This window comes from Bos indicus, chromosome 3, assembly GCF_029378745.1.
Source record: "Bos indicus isolate NIAB-ARS_2022 breed Sahiwal x Tharparkar chromosome 3, NIAB-ARS_B.indTharparkar_mat_pri_1.0, whole genome shotgun sequence".
NCBI lineage: Eukaryota > Metazoa > Chordata > Mammalia > Artiodactyla > Bovidae > Bos > Bos indicus.
The window spans coordinates 10,701,063-10,724,394 of NC_091762.1; the positions used below are offsets into that span (position 1 = coordinate 10,701,063).

At 43.8% G+C, this 23,332-nt stretch overlaps 1 long non-coding RNA gene and 1 other non-coding gene across 2 annotated transcripts in view; both read left to right on the forward strand.

Annotated features, from left to right (window-relative positions):
* The window catches only part of LOC139181106 (uncharacterized), a 78,633-nt gene that overhangs the window by 33,545 nt on the left and 21,756 nt on the right, over positions 1-23,332 (forward strand). The gene's annotated exons all lie outside the window — the stretch shown is intronic.
* TRNAR-UCU (transfer RNA arginine (anticodon UCU)) lies at positions 12,455-12,528 on the forward strand. Its single transcript has one exon. It is a non-coding gene; the product is annotated as a tRNA-Arg (tRNA).

The window sequence follows — 23,332 nt, forward strand, 5'->3', positions numbered from 1 at the left end:
GTAGTGGAGATAGGAGACTGTTTCTGTGGGGTGAAGTATTTTGGAAGGGAGGAAGATTAGTTTTGTTTTAAATTATGTTCTTTAAGCTTATGGGAACCATCTACTGGGCAGTAGTCAGTAGACTGGATGTAAACACGGGCACTCTGGAGGAAGATGAATGCTCCAACTACCCTTTGAGGTAGAACAGCAGGAAACGTCTCCAGTTCTTAGGTCTCATTTTAAGGATTTCCTTCTAATATTTCCATTATAAAAATAAATGATTGTGATACCATGGAACAATCTCTGGGTAAGGGGGGCAGAGAACCTGTTCTAGTCAATTTGTTTGTCTATTCAGTTTTTTTCCCCCCAACAAATATAAATTGAGCAACTCTCATGTGCCAGACACTGCTCAGACTGATGAGGTAGAAGGAACTCAGTTGCTCACCATCTGATTTAGGAGACAGACATGAACAAAATTGATTGCAGTACAGTGTCCTCGGTGCTCCAATAGCCACCTGCACAGGAATCCAGTCTGCGTGGGGTTGTGGGGGAAGTCAGGGAAATGTGATAGAAAATGAGATGGCTGAGCTGAATTTTCCAGGAGGGAAACAATCCTCCAGGAAGATGTGAGGGTGGGGAGAAGGGAAGGGCCGTTTAGAAAGGGGAAGCATTGCATCTCAAAGCATATTAGCATGGGACTAGAACAGCTTTTTTGTTGTTGGTGGTAGCTTTTTTGGGTTTCTATTATAGAGAACTGTAAGTACTTTGGCATGGCATGGAATGGGGTTAGGGGTAGAGAATATTAGTAAGTGAATTGAAAAAAGTGGCAGGGATCAGATTGTAGGTGGCGGGAAAAATATCAGTAACCTCAGATATGCAGATGACACCACCCTTTTGGCAGAAAGCGAAGAGGAACTCAAGAGCCTCTTGATAAAAGTGATAGAGGAGAGTGAAAAAGTTGGCTTAAAACTCAACGTTCAGAAAACTAAGATCACGGCATCCAGTCCCAATCACTTCATGGAAAATAGATGAGGAAACAATGGAAACAGTGACAGACTTTATTTTTTGGGGCTCCAAAATCACTGCAGATGGTGACTACAGCCATGAAATTAAAAGACGCTTGCTCCTTGGAAGAAAACTATGACCAACTAGACAGCATATTAAAAAGCAGAGACATTATTACTTTGCCAAAAAAGGTCCATCTAGTCAAGGCTATGGTTTTTCCAGTGGTCATGTATGGATGTGAGAGTTGGACTATAAAGAAAGCTGAGCACTGAAGAACTGATGCTTTTGAACTGTGGTGTTGCAGAAGATTCTTGAGAGTCCCTTGGACTGCAAGGAGATCCAACCAGTCCATCCTAAAGGAGATCAGTCCTGACTGTTCGTTGGAAGGACTGATGCAGAAGCTGAAACTCCAATAGTTTGGCCACCTGATGTGAAGGACTGACTCATTGGAAAGATCCTGCTGCTGGGAAAGATTGAGGGCAGGAGGAGAAGGGGACAACAGAGGATGAGATGGCTGGATGGCATCACCGACTTGATGGACATGAGTTTGAGCAAGCACCGGGAGTTGGTGAGGGACAGGGAAGCCTGGCATGCTGAGTCCATGGGGTCGCAGAGTTGGACACGACTGAGTGACTGAACTGAACTGAACTGAACTAGGCCACAGGGGAACACTGAGGGGTTTCACCTTCCAGAAAAATCACAATTGCTCTTGTTGGTGGCATGGCAGATGGGTGGAAGGGGAAAAGGGATGGTTACAGGTAGACAAGTGAGGGGTTACTAACATTTTCAAATCACCGCGGTTTAAAAAGAGGAAAACAAAGGAACTAAAAGCAGTGAGAATGGAGAGTGAGGGATGGATTTGAGAGCTAGTGAAGAGGCAGAATTGGTAGAACTCAGTAGCTGATTAAATTTGGAAGATAAAGGTGAGGAAAAGAGCGTTGACAGGCTCCATGTTTCCAGCTTAAGTGACTGGATGGTCTGTTCCTTCTCCCCAGGATATATCAAATCAATCTTCTTTCCAATTGCTGTTGTGTAATCAGTTCTATTTCTGGGGTCCAGATCTCATCATAACTTACCTTGATGACTGCCAAAGCCTCCTCGCTGTGACCTCTTGAAGTTATCTACCATGCAACATCCAGAGTGATCTATCAAAAATGCAAATCAAATCATAGTTTCTCCCTTACTTAAAACCTTTCACTGCCTCTGCATCTGCTGCAGGATGAAAATCGAACATGACATATAACGGTCTCTAAGATGTGGTCTTTCCAGCCATATTCTTTGTCATTCCCTGCCTGAGCCTTTGGACTTGAGCAACCCCTCGTATCTTGCAGTATCGCACACAGAGCTATCTATTTGCTTGTCCTCTCCCCTCCAAAGTCTTTAGTGTGGCTTCCTTTCCGTGTTTCCCCAGCACACACACAACCATACACTCTCCCCGCCCCAACCTCTTTTGCTCTGATTAACAACAGTTCTTACTTTAGAACTCAGGTTAGGTCTGCAGCTCTGGGAAACTCAGGCCTCGCAGCCTGGATTAGTTTGCCCATATTTTTGGATATTATAGCACACTGGACCTACCTCACAATCATTCAGCTTGTTTTGTTTTATGATTCTGTTTATTTTCTGTTTCTCACCATAATCCAGAGCAGATACAGTATCTTCATGATCTCTGTGTCTCAAATGCCTAGCACATTTCCTGGTATATGATACGTATTTATGGGTCTGTGGAATAAATAAATTAATAAATGAGTCGGCACTACCATTAGCTAGATAGGTGGAACAGGAAGAGCAGAAGATTGATGGGGAACTATAAGCTCAGATTTGTACATTTTACAATTGAGATTCCTGCGAGTCACATAGGGATGGCTATTTCAGGGCAGCCAAATATATCAACCTGGCTTTCAAGTGAGATGTCTGGCTTTCAGATACGGGTATGGGCATTTTTAGCTCATAGTTGGTAGTATATGGTGTGGGGGTGTTTAAGATCATTCATGGTGAAAATATGAGGAGAGAAAAAGGCATACTTTAGGGCAGTATTTTTGACCACAACCCACAGAAAAAAAATTAGTTTTTATTATGCCCCAGAACACATACACTCTCACAAATCCATGTACATGTAACTCAAACAAAACATTTTATGAAACAGTATATAGTCCTTTTAGACAGTGATGCCCTCTGATGTATTTTTTTGTGTCATCCTGTCTTATCCTAGCCTATCATTTCTTTTCTATTTAATACTATGCAAATGCTGCTAAACATTCTGACTGGCCGTCTGATAAACAGTCCTCTGTAGAACACTGATATCTAAGAAGGAAGAGGAGGGCCTCGTGAAGGAGGCTGAAAAAGAAAGTGCGGGTGTGGGGGGCACTGAGAAGTGGGTGGCAAATTAGAAGAGAGCAATGTCTGTCACAGAAACCAGAGGAGCAAACATTTTTGAGAGAACAGAGGTGTGGTCAGTGGTGTGAAATGCTGCAGAAAGGTGAAGTGAGACTGTCGAATTTGGCAGGGCATTTTTGCATTATCCTGGTTGAAGTCAATTGAGGAATGGGTAGGGGGTAAGAGAAGAAAGCCTGAGCCTAAGCTCTTCTCTATAAAAATGGAGGCTGCCTGGCAGTAGTCTGCTGAGGATTTTCTCATCCTTTATCTCATTTACTCCTTAAAGGCATTATTATTTGTGTGCATTGTAGAAATCAGAAGAGTAATTCAAACCTCAGAGAGGTTCATTTAGGTGCCCCGTGGTGCCCATCATCACATAGTAAGTTGGAGAACTGAGATTCAAACCTTGGTCAACCCCGACTTTAAAGTCTGTAGTTTTCCAATTGCACCGTAATGGTTAGTCTATTTTTGTAATTTTGGATAAGTAATTTAATTTCTATGGTCACGAGTTTATGAATCTATGTAATTACAGATGGAGAGGGTTGACAAAAATTATAGACTCCAGAAATATAGAAAATAAAGAGCTAGCATGTACTCACTTAGCATTATCAATTTAATTTCAAACTATTTTAAAAAATTTATTAGTGTCATAAGAGCATGTGGTAAAAATTCAACTGATGCATAAGGTTAAAAATGAGGCAATTATTTTAAACTCATTTTCCATTTGGAGCCTTCAGTGGTCCTGGGAAGAGTTTATTCAATGCTTTTGATTTTCTAATTTATCAGTTTAGTCTGAATACTTAACTGATTTTAGCATCTTGGTCTTCTTCTCCCTTCCTTTCCCCATACCCAATGCATAACCACTGTGTTGAAGATTCAAGAGTTATTCAGTGATACCATGCAGCTGCTGCTGCTGCTAAGTCACTTCAGTCGTGTCCAACTCTGTGCAACCCCATAGATGGCAGCCCACCAGGCTCCCCCATCCCTGGGATTCTCCAGGCAAGAACACTGGAGTGGGTTGCCATTTCCTTCTCCAATGCATGAAAGTGAAAAGTGAAAGTGAAGTCGCTCAGTCATGTCCGACTCTTAGCGACCCCATGGACTGCAGCCTACCAGGCTCCTCCATCCATGGGATTTTCCAGGCAAGACCACTGGAGTGGGGTGCCATCATCTTCTCCGCAGTGATACTATAAAGGAATAAAAATGGCACTGAAATTTAACACTGCTCTTTGTTATGTATGAAAGTTAAGAGTACATCCTAAGAGTTCTCATTACAAGGAAAAAAAAATTTTTTTTTAATTTTTTTATTTGGCTGTGCCAGGTGTTAGTTTTGGCATGTGGGATGTAATTCCTCAACCAGGGATTGAACCTGTGCTCCTCTTGCATTGTGGCACAAAGTCATAGCCACTGGACCACCAGAGAAGTCCTGGGAAAAAAAAGTGTTTTTAAAATTTTGCATTTATATGAGATGAATGAGTGCTATGTTTTATCTAAGGATTGAATCTGTTAAAATGTGCTTTCACCTACCTGTTAGTTGATGTATTTCATTAAAAGATGTCTTGATGATTGATTTTTTAAAAAAAGGCACCAAAGCAGGAGTCAGAAACCTGAAACTAAGTGTCAGCTTTGTGAATGACGAACTGACTGATCTCAAGCAAGTTATTTTATTTATCTGGACGGCAGATAAACGTTTCCTGTGTTTTTCTTAAGGTAACTGAAAGGGGAGTGAGTCACTAAAGGAGGGCCTACATAGAGCTGCCTTACCCAATGCTGCTGTCTGTCTTCTAAACGCCATAGCTTCTTCCTCTACCTCTATCTCCTCCTCTACCCTGGGGCCATTTCCAGGCCCTCCTGTCCTTCCTTAGGCTGTCCCCCTCTGAACACAAATGCGAGAAAAATTCTCAGAATCTCACTTCCTGGGACAAATCATACGGGCACCCCGTGCCTCTCAGTGGATGCCTCCTTCGAAGTGGTGGCAGAGGTCGGAACACAGCTCCCCAGCCCCACCACTTCTGAGCTAAGTGACTTTGGGTATGTCACTTGGTGTCTTTCATCAAGGTTTTTCTTTTGTAAAAGGAGCATAAGGATAATCACTTTTTCCATAATGTAGGGCTGTTCTGATGCTAAAATGAGATAAGAAGTTCAAAATCCTTTTATCATCATTATGTCTATTGTTAATAATGACTCTTAGAATCATAGATAGTTAGCACGAGGAAGGACCTTGGAAATTCAGCTGCCGCTTTTTAAAGGAGGAGAAACTGAAACTGGAGGAGACCAACTGGTTTACTCAAGGTAAAATGCTTTCCCATGACCCTGTTTCCAGTGTGCAGGTAGTAATGGACTGTCATGTAAGGATAGACTGTATAGTATAGATGTTGCTATGGCTTGTCACGGGCATCACTGACTCAATGAACATGAACTTGAGCAAACTCCAAGAGATAGTGAAGGACAGGGAAGCCTAGTATGCTACAGTTCATGGGGTCACAAAGAGTTGGACACAACTTAGTGACTAAACAGGGTTTCCCTGGTGGCTCAGAGGTTACAGCATCTGCCTGCAATGTGGGAGACCTGGGTTCGATCCCTGGGTCAGGAAGATCCCCTGGAGAAGGAAATGGCAACCCACTCCAGTATTCTTGCTTGGAGAATCCCATGGATGGAGGAGCCTGGTGGGCTACAGTCCACGGGGTTGCAAAGAGTCAGACGCAACTGAGCGACTCCACTTCCACTTAGTGACTGAACAACAACAACTACAACAACAATCGCTTGTCAAGCAGAAGGTCCTTAATAAGGACAAATTTAGTTCCTGGAGTTGAAACTTTCATGGATGTACTTTTTGGTTTAATTAAACTGATGTATTGTAAAAGATGAGTACCGTTCTTGTCTGGCCATTATGAGTCTACTTTGCTGTGTTCACCTCAAGGTTTCTTCCTGGCTGAATGGGAAGTGGAGCTGAGGTAGGCAAAAGAAAAAGAAAGCCCAGTTTACTCCTAATATTAGGCAAAACCAATGTTCTTGAATCCCTTGGCCAATGACTACAGAGTAATTGGCGTTTTAAGGATGCATCTTCTAATTCTTTGACCTCTAGCCTAGAGCATTTGACCTTTTAAGAATCAAGGGCCCCTTGTCACTATGAAGATTAAGAAGCCTAGTTGCCAGCCTGTCCTCTGGTAACTAAATGCCATGGGGATTAGCAGGGCCCTATTTGGGGCCTCCTGGTTTTAAAGCCAGTGGTGCACAGAGCCACAATCTAAGAACTAGAAGAGACACAGGTGTGTCGTGGAGACAGGAAGATTCCAGGATGTCTAGAGGCGAAAATGGAAAGGAAGGGAAGGACCAGCAGGTCATTCTGGACAACCCTCAGGAATCTTGATCTGTGTGGACTGGGTAGAGAGATTCAGAACAAGAACTATAAACTGAAGATTTAAGAAGGAGAAAAAGTCTGGGCTAGGAAGATGGGTGGAAAAGAAAGAGATCTGGGACATGAAATCTGGAGGAAGGAAAAAGAGAGCCTGGGGATGAAGGAAAGACAAAATCAAGACTCTGGAGCCAAGTGACAGTCTACTGAGATGGTGAGAGTCAAGGAGCGTGAGAGGCTGGGAAACTCAAAAAACCTTTGGGATAGTGGTTATGGAGGGTGAAGACAGAGAGGAGCAATGGGCTGAATATGGGAGAGACCAGGAACAGTGAGCTTGGGCAACAGTCTTAGAGTAGATGGATCCAAGGGGAGATGAGAACAGATAGGGAAAGGGCCAAGAAATTGTGCCTTGCAGAGGATGGTGACTGGGTGGGAAAGGATTAGGGAATGGCAGCTGCAGAATGTGGGAAGTAGTGAAATGAACCTGAGTGAGGAGCGGTGTGCACAGAGGGGAAAGGGCGTTTAAATCAGGAAATGACTAAGGTGGATGTGCCCTGAGGAAGAAGGAGAAACTGGTGGAGATGGTGAGGAGAAGAAACAGTGGGAAGACATGACAGGGAAGTTAGTACTGAACGCATGAGAAGGGGACGACTTAGAGTTAGTAATGGAGGCATGTGGGATCTTAGTTTCCTGAGGGATCTAGCCCGCACCCCCTGCACTGGAAGTGTGGAGTCTTAACTCCAGGACTGCCAGGGAAATCACGAGAGAGCCTGGATTTTAAAGAGAAGAGTGTTGAACTAGAGAGGAAATACCAGAAATTACACATTTAGGAGGAAAACCTGGGTAAAGCTGAGAACATTTTCCAGCAAATTCCCAGAAAGATCTGGTGGGATGTGTCAGCCCACTTCCTCTTGTTTTGTTAGACACTGCTCGGAGAAGGCAATGGCAACCCACTCCAGTACTCTTGCCTGGAAAATCCCATAGCCGGAGGAGCCTGGTAGGCTGCAGTTCGTGGCTGCAGTTCATGGGGTCGCTAGGAGTCGGACACGACTTCACTTTTACTTTTCACTTTGTCATGCATTGGAGAAGGAAATGGCAGCCCACTCCAGTGTTCTTGCCTGGAGAATCCCAGGGACGGGGGAGCCTGGTGGGCTGCCGTCTGTGGGGTCGCACAGAGTCGGATACGACTGAAGCGACTTAGCAGCAGCAGCAGCAACAGCTAGCTTCCTCATACTTTTTGACCAAACAGAGCATTTCATATCCTTGGAGATATACTCTCTGGAATTTTCTAGTCAACTGAAAATGATGGGAGGTAGAAGCAACCAGGAAGGGGAGATTCTATCTCCAGATTCTTCAGCATTCCTCAGACCACCTCCCCCGACCCCCCACAAGAGATTGACCTCAGTATCTCCACTGTGACCTTGAGTACCCTTTGGAAGTCTAGCCCATTTTTGAAATAGATTGGTTCTAGGTCTACTTTCCAGGAAGCTTGAAAGGGCTGGATATCCCAAGTGGGACTGAGTTAGACCCGGAATGGTGTCTGAAAGTCGGATGTTGTGATTAAAGCAAAATTGGCTCTCTATTTGTGCTCCTTTGGCTTGATTACAAGCTCAGTTATTACCTGGATTATCTCACTTCTTTCTACTTAAAAGGACAGGGAAAAGATGAGGAGGGAAAAAGCAATCTACAGTCAAGCTCCTTGACTGAAAGTAAAAAAATAGAAGTTCCTCAGTCATGATCTTCCCAACCCAGGGATTGAACCCAGGTCTCCTGCATTACAGACAGATCCTTTACCATCTGAGCCACCAGGGAAGTCTTGACTGAAGAAGGAAGGAAATAGAAGGCTTTAGGAACATACAAACTTTATTATCATGGGTTAGAAAAATGCATGAGAGAAATAGACAAATGACAGGGAGCAAGGCCCAAAAAAGATGCAGTGTCTGGAGAAGAACCAAAGGCCCTTTGCTTTATGGGTATGTCCCCATTGCCTTGTGTAAAGAGTAGGGACTTACGAACTGAGCACCTGTAACTTCTGCAGAGTAGGGCCTAGCCCCACAGTCCTGACCTTGCAAACCTTTCTCAACCTCCCTGGGAGGTGCTGACAAGAGGAATGAGATGGGCTGACTCTTAGGGGTGAGAAAATAAGATAGTTGTTGGGGACATTGGAAAATGGTATATGGAAACCACTTTGCGAGAATGTGCCCATGTTCATATGAATGGATAAGATTTGGGACAATGGAGAATCCCAGGGACGGGGGAGCCTGGTGGGCTGCCGTCTGTGGGGTCACACAGAGTCGGACACGACTGAAGTGACTTAGCAGCAGCAGCAGCAGCAGGGACTAGATGAAAGTATAGTGTGTAAAGGCTGTACTCTCCAAACGGTTACACTGTCCTCCTCCATCTAATATCCTTTAGCATTTAGAACATGGAAGCTGTAAGCAGGGCCAAGATAGAATGTGGGATTTAATTGTATTTGTTTCTGGGCCAGCGGGAGAAGTTTCTGGCATTTATCACGTGTATCCCAGCAACACTTTATGAATGAAATAAGGTATGAGCATCACCAGTGTGTCTGTGGGGTCAGAGGGTGGCATTCAATTAGAGGTATGAGTAATGCTTGAGTCATAGATCTTTGGAGAATTCAATCAGTACAAAATTTTTTTTTGGAAGGAGAATGTACTCATCTTCTTAAGGGTTTACATAAACACAAATGACATACTTAGCTTAGAGAAGAAAAAGATGTACTGTCTTTAATCATTTTGATGGCTTAACCTTATCTTTCCTTCCCCTTTAAAAACTACCACTTTCTTTGATTGTTTCCCTCCTTATTTTCAAATTAAAAACCTAATTGAGAGACATTATTCACACTTATCAAGAAGCTTTATCTGATTGATGGATTTAAAGTGAAATAATAGACGTCAGAGAAATGTCTCTTATTTGATAAAAGTCCTTGGACAAAGTCCAGCATATTTTTGTTGATATAGAATATAAGTGTAAAGGGTCCTGGAGAGACTCTTGTTGGGGAGGGGTGTTTCTTTGCTAGAATGGAGAGGTTGAGGTGGGGAGTAATGGAGGGATAAAGGAAGGGTGTTCATGAGGAAGGAGGTAACTCAGGCAAGATAGTCAAGAAGTATAACTCATGGGACAGAGGAAGGAGGGCGACAACATCTTGAAGTCTCAGATCATCTTTCTCAATAGCGTTTTTTATTGCTCCCAGTTTACAATGAGGAAATGGAAGATTGAGAAGTTAAGTCACATTCTCAGAGTTTTGAAGCTAGCAAACTACATAACTTGCTACTGAAGCTGGCTGTTTGGTTCGTGTGAACCTGGAAAATCAGCACCTTATTTGCTGGGCAATAAGACTAATTCCATCCTTCCAGGTGGCTCAGTGGTAAAAAATCTGCCTGCCAAGCAAGATACACAGGTTTGAAGGAAATGGCAACCCATTCCAGTATTGTCGCCTGGGAAATTCCACGGACAGAGGAGCCTGGTGGGCTACAGTCCATGGAGTCACAAAAGAGTCAGACAGGATTTAGCAACTGAACAGCAACAAACAGCAAGACCAATTCCATCTTTTCCCGTCCGTCTTTCAGAGTAGTTCCTAGATTAGAATCTACCTATGGGATCCTTGAGGATGGGACCATGTCATTATTATCTCTCATCCATGTATGCCCTAGCCCCAAGTGCGAACATATCAAACGGTGACTGAAGGTCTGGAGGAAGTTGGAGAACTGGGGCTGTTCACTCAGGTTGTGGGGAACACATGATCTCTTAAGGTAGTGAAGATTTGGGCAGATCTCGGGACTGGTAGATTTCTTGGGTATGGGGCTCAATCTCTGAAGAGCAGAGGATGTGTCGTGTCTCAGAGAGCACTGACTGAGTCTGGTGGGAAGTATCCCGATAACCTAGGCTTTCATTTTCCTCGTGTCTGTGGGGCTTATGGCTGGCCTGAGCATCGAGGTTCGCGTTACAAGTACTTGGGCCTCCTCATGAGTTCCCTGACTAGGACCTTGTTCCTGGCCGCTCAAAGTAGTAGTCTCTGGCCAGCACCAAGTTCTATGTGTCAGATTCTTGGAGCTGTCTAGGGTGAACGTATTAAGACTGGTGCAGCCTGTGCCTCCTTGCTTTAGGTTTGTAATATGCGTAAGCTGTTTTACTTTTCTGAGCTCCTCTCTTTAGGCCCTAGACAAAAGGCAAGCTTGATTGGAGTGGCTGCTTTTCCCCAGGTGTTAGACTCTTCCCTTTGCATCCTAGCCTGACTGAATCACCTTGCTCCCTGATCCCATCACTGGGGCTAGAGGAACGGGTAGGGAAGTATGAGCTATTACTCTAGGATACAGTCTTAGAAGGGCCCTTTAAGATCTTCTGATTGAAGCCCTTCATATTGTCATGCTGTTCTTCACTTGGCCATCGCCTGTATCTTGAGCTATAATTGGAGGCAGGGGGCAGTGACCAGAGCTGTAGCCCTAGAAGCACACACTGAGGTTGGGGAGAAGGGGATTCTGAGCCAGCACTTTACTCTAGTTGTAACCTTTTGAGTGGGAGTGGGGTCATGAACACTGAATCAGAGTCTTTCAATCAATGTACTGTCATTGGAAACACAGAGGCCAGTTGTCCCCTGATGTGTCTGGTAATCAAATAGGATAAAATGAGCTGAAGGTGAGATTAGAAGGACTTAGATTAGACTTTCAGAAGGACTGGCATAGTGGAAACAGTGATTGTGGCATTGTTTTCTCTAGGAGGCTTTTAAAAATAGGAACTGTTTTATTTGATCTGGGGTAGGTATGGAAGTCTTTATGTAAGGTTATGGAGTGATGGTCAGTTTGATTGTCTAGGGTCACCTAGCAAGCCCAAGCAGCTGAGAAATCCTCATTCTTTAAGTAAGACAGACCTGGAGGAAAGAAAAGCAGACTTGGAGCTGGGGAAGGTGGGGGAAGGGAGGCAGGTATTGGTGGAGGGTTGCTTGAAGACCATCTGTGTTTCATTACAGAGCTGCCACACTCACCCTCCCCCCGTGTGCCCTTCTTCCCACCTTCCCTCTCTGTCTGTTCTGTCTCTCTCTCAAACGCACAGACCGCTGCTCCGTCTCCACTCCCATCCTTAGTTCTAGAGGATGCTGAAGGAGCATCATATCAGACTCCCGTTCCCTCTTCCCAGGCTCCATAGATACAGCTCTCAAAGCTGAGGATTGTACCGTCTTCTGGAGCCCAGTTTCCCTGCCAGTCTTTGCTGCCGTTCACACTGTTTCTTTACGGAGGCAAGCTTCTTTGTCTCAGGGATCGAGGGTTTTCCTAAATCTCCCAGCTTTGCCCAGCCCCTGTCTGAGAATAGCTGGACTGGGATGAAACCACAGTGAGGGAGAGGGGTGGAGGTAGAGAAGGCTTCGGGTTTCTCTCCTGGACTGGGTGCACTCTGCTTAATTAGCATGAGAATAGAAAGACGGTCTCCCTGCCTCCCTTAGGGATGGAGAGGAACCGAAGAGCAAAGACTCACGCTCTGTCCTACTCCATCAGAGATTCTGGGACTGGGGAAATGACCACTTTCACATTCCTCCGATCCTCTGCGGACCCCAGGACCCAGGGTACTGAGAAAAGCTTTGATGGAGCCTGCTGGTGGATCTCCACTCCAGATTTTCCAGCTGTCCCTGTCCCCCCACCGCTCAGAGAGCAGGATGCTGAGATGGCTCGGTGATGCAGAAGGTATGTGCTTTTTCAGTTCTGGTGCTGATGCTGTGTGTGTGGTGAGGTCTCTGTGGCGCAATGGACGAGCGCGCTGGACTTCTAATCCAGAGGTTCCGGGTTCGAGTCCCGGCAGAGATGGTCACCTGGCAGGTACCTCTTTTATTTTATATGCTGTCATGCTAGGTTGATAGTTATATTTATTCCTCCCTGGGGGCTCTGGGAAGAGAAAGAAAACCCCTTTCCTTGGGAATCCTGGACCTCCCCTCTTTTTCTGTCTCCTCGCTCTTTGTTCTTTCCCTGTTCCTCCCTTATTAATTTTCTATTGTCTAGCGAAGGCTCAGATGCCTGCTACATCTCTCCGCTCAGCCTGACACAGCCTTTGAATCCTTTGCTTCGCAGAAAAATCACTGGCAAAGAGTGACTGGGATGCCTGGCCATAGGTTTTGAAACCACTATGGCTCCATTCCTTTACCTCTGAGCACATGAAAAGGCAGATCATCCCATATGCTGATAAGGAAAAGTCCAGTTGTCCTTGAAGGTAACACTCACCTTGACCAAGATGGGTCAGGAGGTGGATGGGGTCCTGTAGAGGGTGAGGACCTGTGCTGTCTTTGTCGGCTATCCTTTTGTATTCCAAAGGATAGGCTTTTGTGTGTGTGTGCTAAGGCTCATCACTCACTTCCTCCTCTACAAGGTGAGATGTAATCATTGTTCTTCATCTCAGTGGAATAAACTACACAGCAGCATGCTAATTATCAGCAGGAGACGAACTTGTCCCCAGAAATTCAAGGTCTTACACTTCAGTGGTCTTGACTGCAAAGTTTGCAGCCTTTCCTGCTTGCCAGACAGGCTTTGAGGTTTGTATCAGAATGTTCTTTTCATAATTCTTGGTTTCCAGCAAGCAGTTTTCTCACCAGCTCTCTCATCCTGCATCCACTTCAGCTCTCTTTCCCTACTTCATCTAATGGGCCACAGTCAGGAAGATTGGGAGCTTGGTCGAATTGGTTTTCTATTTTGGGCTGGTTTGGCTCTCTTCATTTCATATTGCAGCCTCTAGTCTATTAGCTAGAGGGAACCGCCTGAGCCGGGAACTGACCTCCACCTCAGGTGAACTCGGGAAACCTGAGGAGACTCACCTCTCCTCCTGACTGCTGGGGAGTCAGCATCTCTCCAACCCAGGGCTCTGGACAGGTGACCAGAGGACACGGCCAGCTGTCACTTGTGCTCTGAAGAAGCTGGGATGGGGTGAGATAGGAGAATCCAATCCATGCTAAGAAGTGGGGAATTGATACGGCAGACAGGAGGACTCTGGAAGGAGACCGATATATATATATATATATTTTTTTTTTAATTTAATTTTATTTTTAAACTTTACATAATTGTATTAGTTTTGCCAAATATCAAAATGAATCCATCAATTTTTTTTTTAGCTTGGGGACTTGTGTGCGTTTGCAGCAAGCTGAAACTCCTGAAATTCTTTTGAAGTTAGTCTGGTACTTTTAAAGGGACTTAGGAATCTTGCAATAAGAACCAATACAGTTTTACCTTCCTGAGTTACTTTGATGGAACACCAGTTCTGATATTAACTCTTTCCTGACAGCCCAATGGATATGGCCTTTGGACCTGAAATCCCTGGACAGCCCTTCTGGAGCCTTTTATTTTTAGCTCAGTTTATCCTACATCTTTTTGCTTTAAGGTCAGGCCTGAAAGGAAAAATTGGTCTGTGTGTGTGGATAGGAGCATGGGGGATTGTAGGGAAGGAGTTTACAGAAGAGGCATTTCAGAGTTTTCAGCCAGAATACTATCTACATCTTTCTAGTCCACCCCTCACTCCCCTGCATCATCTATTATAATGGTGCTGCTGAATGCCAACAGTTTCTAGCACTGTGAAAGTTCGGGACAAGGGTATACATTCATCATGGCTCACTCTAAGCTTTTCTCAATTCTGGAAGCTCTCTATGAATGTATTCTTTATGAAATGTAGTCTTTATGAAATCATGGGAGCTGGGATGGGATGTGTGCCCAAGTAGGCAGTGAACTGAGATTCGTTCAAGTGCTTGATCAGGGTGCAATGTAGCCAGCTCCTCAGGTCAAGTTCTATATCAGTGAGAATTTAACTCCACAGATAATCCCCCGAACCTGATTGTAGCTAGACAATGGTTTCCATTTTCTAACTTGGAATCAGGAGATCCTGGTTTAAGTTGCAGCTTTGCCAAGTTTCCAAGCCTCTCTGATCTTTAACTTGCTTATTTATTAAAACAAAATTGTACTGTCCATCTTCCAAATGTGAAAATGAATGAGAAAGTCCATTGTACAGCTCTATATAGCTCTGTAGAGCTGCGTGCAAGTGTATAGGTTTTGTTAGTTTGGGGGTTGCTTTTGTCTCACTCCTCAGCATGCAGAAAAGGTGCCTGGCCAGAGAGTAGGGGAATGAAAGGCTCTGAATGATCAGCTGTTGCCTGGGACCTCCAGGGTGGCTGTATGCCACCAGCTCGGGCTGGTACTGACCTGTGCTGCCCTAACAGAGAGGACGGAATGGGCTTTCTAGCTGGTGGAGTCCTTCAGAGGGCACATGGCCCCTGTGTGCCTTACGTAGGTGACTTCATCTCAGCCAGGTAGGTAGAGGTCCCCACTGGCTACACCACTGAAGGGAACTAAAAGCTTCCACTTATTTAGGCATCACCCAGCTTTTAGCTCCCTCAGCCTCTGAGGGGTGATGTTTTGGGAACTTGTAGAAGAACATCACCAGGACCAGTGGTAAGATTTTCCAAATTGGTAAAAAATTCCTATATATGTGCTAGCAACATTTTTCTTAACACAAGAGAGAGAATTTTTTAAATTTATGAATATCATAATTATTACATTTTAAAGGTACTCAGAATATAAAATAGAAATGGGTAGATTTTTTTTTTTTAATAAAGTCACTTCACTGTAGGACTCAAATGCTTCGCAGGTGCTGAAAATGGCCATTAATTACAAAGCGTGCAGACAGGATATATCTTATTTATTATTGTATTCTCACCACTTGAAATATGGTCAGCATTTGATGGATATGTTTGAAAGAATTAATGCTGACTTAGATTGGCTATAAATTATGTAGATAAAAAAGAGAAAGAGCCATAGCTCCTAGGGATCAGGAACACAGGCAATGTCTTCTTGCATGAATTCATCCACTTTACAAATATTTATCAAGCACCCACTTTATGCCACTTTCCAGGCACAGGGATCCAAAATAGCATCTCCCACTTCCCTCATGGAGTGCATATTTCTGTGACAGAGACAAAGAATAAGTAGGTAAATAATATTATGGTAGAATTGTAGGTAGAGATACCTGCTGGAGGAATCGATGATAAAAGAGTGATGTGAAGCCTGGTGGTCACGGAAGACTTTCCCAGGAGGTGGCATGTGAGTGGAGAGTAAATGAAGCAAGAGAGCTCGATGAAATGCAGATGATGGGCATTCCAAACAGAGAAACAAAGCAAGAGCAGAGAGCCTGAGGTGGGCATGAGCTTGAAGACTGAGGGAAAGCACAAAGGTTAGTGTGGCTGGAGTGGAGACGGTGATGAAGAGAGTCAAGCTCAGAGATTAATATGGGACATGTTGGAACTTCCCTAGCAGTGCAGTGGCTAAGATTCCATGCTTCTAATAAAGGGGCGTGGGTTCAATCCCTGATTGGGGAACTAAGATCCCACATGCCACGGTAGTGTGGTTAAAAAAAAAAAATACGGGGCATGTCATACAGGATGATGTACTCACCCCATCACAGCCAGCTCTGCCTGGTGTGTTAAGTCTGGCATCTCCTCACTTTTCCTTTACTATCCTGCAGTGAATTTATAGGTAATACAACTTATAAGTATAATTAAAACAAATCAATAAAATTCCTTTTTTTGAAATGTAAGGAAATGTAATAAACACTATGTATTTTAATACATAAATGCCACACTAGCAGTCTTATATCTATATGAAGAATCACCTCCAATGCAATAACTATAGATGCAGATATGCAAAAAAAAGTGCAGGTCTATTATAAATATCACAAAGAATATCAACCATCAGCAGTGTTGTGATTTCCCAAACTGGTACACACTTGCTGATAAATTTATGATCAAAATAAATTAAATATTCTTGCAAAGCAGGAACCATTTTGCATTCCTGAATATTTTAGGAAATTTGAAACCATGCAGAAAGCTGTATTTATATGGAAAAATGAGATAGACTTTAGGTCCAGACACCAGCAACTAGCCTTTCCGTAGGTCATTCAAAAGAAGTGCACCATATGGGGCAGGTCTTCTTTGTGTGAGATGCATCTACATATTGCAGGACACACGAATCCCAGGTTCCCTTCCTCTCTGTAGCTAGTTCAGTTCAGTTCAGTTGCTCAGTCGTATCCGACTCTTTTCGACCCCATGAATCGCAGCACACCAGGCCTCCCTGTCCATCACCAACTCCCGGAGTTCACCCAGACTCAGTGGTACCCAATCATTACAGAAACAAAGCAAAAAAAAAAAAAAAAAAAATACTCCACCAAATTTTCAAATCACTGCTGCTGCTGCTGCTGCTGCTAAGTCGCTTCAGTTGTGTCCGACTCTGTGCAACCCCATAGACAGCAGCCCATCAGGCTCCCCCGTCCCTGGGATTTTCCAGGCAAGAACACTGGAGTGGGCTGCCATTTCCTTCTCTAATGCTTCATGAAAGTGAAAAGTGAAAGTGAAGTCGCTCAGTCGTGTCCGACTCTTAGCTATTGCAGACCAAGTGGTAAGTCTTGTAGATCAAGCTTTCCTTCATGATAATGAAAAGTCATTGGTGGGTTTGAGCAGAGGAGTGGTGGAATCTGATTTATGTGTTGAAGGGTTAATTTTGACCGTTGGTAAAGAATAGCCTGTGTTGGGGAGAAGGGAACGTTTTCTGGTCTGCTGGACACAACACCTTTTAGAAGCAGCTGGGTGTGGTTCCCAAGTGACACCACTAGAAATGGAGGGTTTTATAAGAATGTCCACCTACAAAAGTGATCTGTCATTTCTGGAAAGCTAGCCTGGCATGGATCATTTATAGTTTGTCTAGGAACTAGTTAGTTTATTGTCCTTACAATGATTCCACTTACTAGCAAAGCTGTTCATTTTTGTTTGCATTTAAAAGCGATAGGAAGTGGAACCTACTCTCCTAAACATGATTTCAGTGTTTATGTCTTTTTTCAGTTCCTATAAATTGTAATGGAACAGAACATCTTTAAACTTCTTTGTGTCCTCCTTGGAAGATGTATCTTTTTGCTTCTGTAATGTAATGTTGTCCTGTGATGGTTCTACTGAGAGAATGGACAGTGGGCGAGACACAGAGTCTTATGATACAAGAAGCTGAAGACACAAGCATAGCAGAGGAAACAACTGTTAGGGGACGACACGGGCCTGGGTCTGCATCAGCGGTCTTGCTGTCTATTTGTGTATCTTTGGGCATGCACTAGGTTTCTTGAGCCTTGGTTTCCTCTTCTAGAAGATCCAACTAATATCTAGAATTAAATAAGGTAAAATGGAAAAGGGTCTGGATAGGTAGATCCATAATAAGTGCAGAAACAAACACTAGCTTCCTTTGTTTACGGATGGTTTGTCCAACCAGCCTTCTTCAGATTTAATGTTTCAAGCTAGTTTCTTGGAGATCGTGTGTGAGGCTCTGGGGGACTTAGCCATGGACCACATGTCTCCATACCTTGAAAATGCTTGGGCACAGTGGAGTGCTAGAGGGAGTAAGAAATGCATGATGCATCTTACAGTAGTCATCACCAAGAGACTGTCTCCCGTGCTCACTAGGAAGCTCTGGACTTCTCTCTGGGGCTCTGAGCATAGAAGCCTGCAGGAATCATTAGTCCAGTTCTGGGAACAAGGTTTCACAGGCCCCATGGAGAGGGTCACGTGAAGTCTTTTTAACTAGGAGAAATGCTGGGTTTTAAAGCCAGGTATGAGCACCAGGGTGTCCAGAGAACAGACAGATTCCTGGGGAGCTGGGAGGAGGTAAGAGCCCAGAGGTTGGCTGCTGTGTTCCTGGCCAGGGCACTTCCTGGGAGTTGCCTGCCATGGACCCAGCCCAGTCCTGAGTTTTGGAGGAGCATCATCTACGAATCACTAACAGCCCCTAATAATCTTCCTTTTGCTACATCTATAGTCCACTTTTGAGGAGGGCCATGGAGAAGGCAATGGCACCCCACTCCAGTACTTTTGCCTAGGAAATCCCATGGATGGAGGAGCCTGGTAGGCTGCAGTCCATGGGGTCGATAGAGTCAGACACGACTGAGCGACTTCACTTTCACTTTTCACTTTCATGCATTGGAGAAGGAAATGGCAACCCACTCCAGTGTTCTTGCCTGGAGAATCCCAGGGACGGGGGAGCCTGGTGGGCTGCTGTCTATGGGGTTGCACAGAGTTGGACATGACTGAAGCGACTTAACAGCAGCAGCAGCAGCATGGTGCCATCCAAAATAGCAGACAATTTAGAACCAATTATACGTATTTTGAAGGAATATGCAGCTTATTTTCTTTTCTAATTATGCACAAACTTCCAACAGTACTTTAACATTTTTTTTACTTAACTGTGCCCCTAACAGTGGAGGAGAGTGATTTTTTTACCCCCAGATGTCAGGAAGCAGAGACTAAAGTGGTTTTTGACAAGTACAATATTTCTTTGAAGTCTTATGCTTTATTCTATATTTTAGTACAGTTTTGGGGTTTTACTTCATTATACCTGCATTTTTAGGTACACAAATAATTATCTGGCTGCAAACTTTATAGTAAAAATAGTGCCTGGCATGTCCCACATATGAGTATCTGGTATATACTAGTTATAAAAGCACAGAAATATCTTAATATTAAAAATGAGCTTGTGACCCCTGAGTATTCACTCAGAGATGCTGGGGGAGGTAGCCTGGAGACAGCTTAAGTATACAGAAACCTGACCGAGAATGGACATTCATTCAGTTACTCATTCAACAAATACTTACTTAGCACCTACTGTGTGCTAAGCATTGAGCTAGGTGCTGGTGGGATACAAAGATGAACAAAGAGAGGCACAGATTATACGCAAATACATTGTAGAATTGCAACTACGAATGAAGAGGTAGACAATAGAGGGGAGGAAGTTTATGATAGAGGGAGCTGACCTCCTTGGAGGGGCCAAGGAAAGCTTCTTCCAGGAAATGTCTCTTGACTTGACTCTGAAGATCAGTAGGAAATAACCAGGCAGAGAATGAAGGAAAGAGCTTTCCAGACAGAGGAACAGGGAGCACAGAGGTCTCATGGTGGGAGAGAGAATAAATGGCTAAAAAGCAAGTGTGGTTTAACTTCAGAGAGGCAGGCAGAAAGAGGCATGAAATGAAATTGGAGAGAGACAGGAAGCTGACCCACAGGGCTTTGTCATGACTGTAGGGGTTTTGTTTTTATCCGAAAAACAAGGCGAAACCACTGAAGGGTTTTAAGCCAAAGAATAACGTGATTAGCTTTGCATTTTAGAATGATTGCTCCAGCTGCTGTTCAGAGGACAGGATGGAAAGGTGCCAAGACAGACACTGGAGCTGAATAGCAGTTCAGTAGTCGTTGGGAGAAGTGAGGTTAGCTTGGATTGGGCGATGGTGGTGGTGGTGTAGTTAGAGAAAAGTAGATGGGGAGAAGAATGGCACCCCACTCCAGTGCTCTTGCCTGGAAAATCGCATGGACGGAGGAGCCTGGTAGGCTGCAGTCCATGGGGTTGCTAAGAGTCGGGCACGACTGAATGACTTCACTTTCACTTTTCACTTTCCACTTTCATGCATTGGAGAAGGAAATGGCAACCCACTCCAGTGTTCTTGCCTGGAGAATCCCAGGGACGGGGGAGCCTGGTGGGCTGCCGTCTATGGGGTCGCACAGAGTTGGACACGACTGAAGCGACTTAGCAGCAGCAGCAGCAGCAGCAGATGGGTTTTAGAGATGTTTATGAGCAAAAATGTGCAGGATTTGGTAGTAGATTGGTAATGGTACAAAGAGGAAGGAGCTGTCAAAGGGGACTCCAAGATTTCTGGCTTGCCTACTATTGACCAAGATAGGAAAACCCTGCAAGAAGGCCAGGTTCAGGGTAGGTGAGCTCAGCTCTGAGCTTCTAACTTTGAGGTGCTTTGAAGCTAAGAGCTGGGTCAGGGTCTGAATTAATGATTTAATTTTGGGAGTCATCTGCATGTTGGTGGAATTTGAAGCCAAAAGTGTGAATGAGATCACACAAGAGAAAGAGTAGAGTGAGAAGGACCTAAGAATGAGCTAAGAAAAACTCTACTGTTTAATGGCACAGTAGAAAAAGAGAGAAGCAATGGCAAGGGAAGTGGCAGGGAAACCAGAATATCATTTCTGAATTCAAAGGAAGGGAGCATTTAAGAAGGGACTTGATTGAGTACCACGTGCCACCGCAGAGCCAAGAATAAGCAGAACTAAACTTATCCGTTAGAGTAAGATATGTGAAAGCTGGTGGTAGGTTTTTTTCACTTTCTATGGAGTAAAAGGGCAAGAAACCAGATTGGGGTGCAGAGAAAAGGGAGGGGAGGATGAGGAGAGAACACAGAAAGGCCACTCTTAGACGTCTGGCTGAGAAGGGATGAAGGAAGGCTGGTGAGCTGGAAGACAGGAAGAGCCAAACAAGAATGTGTTTTTTGTTTTTTCTTTTTAAAACTTTTCACTTTGGAAATTTTCAAATGTAAATAAATTCAACAGAGTAGTATTATGAACCCTCATGTGCCCATCACTTGGTTTCAGCAATGATTAACTCACGGTCGAACCTGTACCTATATGTCCACCCATTTTATCTGTGTCAGTGGGAGAGACTTGAGCTGTTTGAAAAACCCCTGGGGAGGAAATCACTGAGAAGGAGAATCCGAATAGTCAAGAGAAAGAAATAGAGAAGAAAATGATGCTTAGGGTTTCTGAGAAAGTAGGAGGGGCATAGGATGTAGAGCATGCTAAAAGGGAGTCGCTTTGGTGCCTGTAGAGCTGCCTTCTGTCTTGCTGAAGGAAGGAAGCAGGGCAAGGTGATAGAATGGGTGCAGATGCAGATTTGCTTGTTGGCATCTGGAAGATAAGACAGTTCTACCTGCTGATGGAGCTGGCTCCTCCTCCTCCTCTCCCTCCTCCTTGTCCTTCTTTTGAAGGAAGTGATCATGCCATCTTCTGAGAGTAATTGGGAAAAAGAGGATGTTGGTGTTTAAAGAAACCATAGACATCTGGGTTAGTGCTTGTGGAGAGAGAGAGAGAATGATGATATAGCAGAGGAGGGTGGAATATTTACTAGATGGTATTAAAGGACCAATTTGGAGGAGAGAGACTGGCTCTGAGAAACAGATCCAAGTTCACATACATATATATGTATATTTGTATGTCTGGCTTGTTAATGTGAGCCTTCATAATATGCTGTTACTCTAGTCCCCCGTGGAAGAATGTGTTCAGGTACAATGTATTTACGTGTTCCACAGAGTGCATGGAACTCCACAATCTCCTGAGTATGTAAGTGATTTTAATTCTTAAAATGTACGTGTGTCTAACCTGGAGAAGGGAATGGCAACGCACTCCAGTATTCTTGCCTGGAGAATCCTCATGGACACAGAGGAGCCAGGCGGGCTACGGTCCATGGGGTTGAAAAGACTGAGAGACACACAGCATAGGTGTATCTAACAGCACATTGGGGCTTGTGTTTCACATTAATTGGTTCAGGGCGCCACCTGCTGGAAATCTTACTTAACAGTACCAGCCTGGGTTTTCCGATGCAAAATCTAAACTCTTTTTTTTCTCTGAAGTCAGTGTTCTTGCATACAGCATTTCCCTTATGACATGTGGGCTTCATTTATTAGATACTCTTTTACTTTTTTATTTGTGTATCAAGTCACAGACATTAAACTTTGTTCTTTTCTGACTTGATTTTGGTCAAAGATCACATCTATCCCATTTCAGCGCATGTGTTGTCTGTAAATCTCATCCATGATCCATATACAAAAGAAGAGAAATAAAATGTCAGACTTATCTGAAACGGCATGAGTGAGGAGCAGATTATTGGTTAAAGGTGTATAAAGCATAGGAGATAGAGTCCAATTTTATCCAGATTAAGAGATGTCTTATTTAGTAATCCTTCAAATTCAGATGTTGTCTATAGTATCCTATAACAAATTCTTCTCTTCTAGGTTTTTAAAGTAAAATATGTATTTCTCCATAGTTTCCAAAGTGGCCCCTCAGGAAACCAGCCTGCTATAAAGTATCCTTTTCATTGTCTATCTTAATCTGAATACATTATCATTCAAAACTTTTCTCCAAGATCTTTAGGTAACACTGTTAAACTGCTTCCAGTTTCTAGGTTTTTGTCAAATAATTCTTTTCCTTTGAATTAAATTACTCTATGGGAGAGTTCTGGGATAAATCACTCTTTTTTTATTAGTTTTTTTTTTTAATTTCTATTTCATTTTAAAATGGAGGATAATTATTTTACAGTCTTATGATGGTTTCTGTCATAGATCAACAGGAATCAGCCGCAGGCATGCACATGTCCCTTCCTTCTTAAACCTCCTATCTCTCCATCCCACCCCTCTAGGTTCTCACAGAGCTGGCTTTGGGTTCTTTGCATCATACAGCAAATTCCCACTGGTTATCTGTTTTACGGAAATCATATTTATGGATATCATATCCATATCTCTGGAAATGTATATGTTTCAGTACTACTCTCTCAAGTCATCCCATCCTCTCCCTCCTCCACTGTGAACAAAAGTCTGTTCTTTACGTCTGAGTCTCCTTTGCTGCCCTGCAAACAGGTTCATCTGTGCCATCTTTCTAGATTCCATATATATGCATTAGTATACTATATTTGTCTTTCTTTTTCTGACTTACTTCACTCTGTATAATAGGCCCTAGGTTCATCCACCTCATTAGCACTGACTCAAATGTGTTCCTTTTTATAG